Genomic DNA, 1297 nt, shown 5'->3' with positions numbered 1-1297 from the left:
GTGTGGCTCTTGGCCATGACTTTGGATTTTACTTGATCTTATTTATATAGAGAAAAAAATGCAGTAATCAATTTTAAGCTGAAAAGGGGGAAGGGAAAATAACCATAAGTCAATTGGTTTATGGCCTTTCTTTTTCACTCTTTGCTGAAAGTACCAAAGTTCAAAACAACAGCGAAACCCTACAGTAAGTTGGACCCAGAGGGCTAAACAATAACAGAAGTCACTTGTCTCCAATTTGGACAGCTTCCAAATTTATACAACAAAGTTTCTACTAAATATGCAGGAAGTTCTGATTATTTATGATGTAACTTAATATTGACATGTTATTAAATGACCTGACCCCTCCCACCCCCAGCCATTGGAATTCCGTGACTAATGACTACAGAATCTTGACTGCAGGATAACCCTCCTAACGAGGCTAGAGCTGGCAATCAACAGTTTGTTTCTACAATCATCATCTTCCTCTCCTCCTCTCCCTCCTTCTCTTCTTCCTCCTCCTATTCCTCCTTCTTCTTTTCAAAAGAAATTCCAATAGGTTGGCTGTATACTTGCTGTCTTGTATATTTCCTGAACTGCAGGAGGATTTCACGGAGAGAGGGATTTCTATGGCCTTTTTTTATGCTGAACAGGCTAAGCTCCGGAGACTCAGTGCCTAAACCTATTACACACAGCCCACCTAACGCTGTTATGGGTTTGTAATGCTAGATTAATTTATCCAGACACCAGGTTGAAAAAAATGACTTTCCACATCTCCTTTGCACCAGCAAAGAATGTGCAGATCATTTTACAGAAAAAAAAGAGAAAGACAGGTCCCTAACCAAGCCTGGGGCTGAACAGACACGGATGCCACCTTCCACGTCACTCAGATTGTTCAGCAAAGGAGCCCCTGTCTGAAATATGAAAGAAAGCAAAGGGCCTGGAAGTGAATAGCAAGGAATTGGGCATATTTGCAAAGGATAGGCAGCTAACAAATGAGTTACTTGAGGCTGGATGGTCTCATAGAAAAAGCGTCGAGCTGAGAATTGGGAAACCTGTCTGGTATAATTTATTCCCAACCCCCTCATTATCCTCCTGTCTGCCGTGTGGACTTGGGCCAAACCCTTAGTCTCCATGGTAGAATTTCCCCTTCTTCTCTCCCCAAAGGAAAAACAAGCTACAGTATATCAACGTCTCTAAGGGTCTGGCATTGTCAGAGAAAATTCCAACAGCCACAATGGGTGCAGTGTAGGTTGAACCAACACGTTTTTGGATTTTTTTTTTCTTTTCAAAGATTTATTTATTTATTATATGAATACAC

Source organism: Grammomys surdaster, unplaced genomic scaffold (genome assembly GCF_004785775.1).
Source record: "Grammomys surdaster isolate TR1022 unplaced genomic scaffold, NIH_TR_1.0 266, whole genome shotgun sequence".
Classification (NCBI taxonomy): domain Eukaryota; kingdom Metazoa; phylum Chordata; class Mammalia; order Rodentia; family Muridae; genus Grammomys; species Grammomys surdaster.
The sequence above is the reverse complement of the archived record's forward strand: the minus strand, read 5'-3'. Positions refer to the sequence as shown.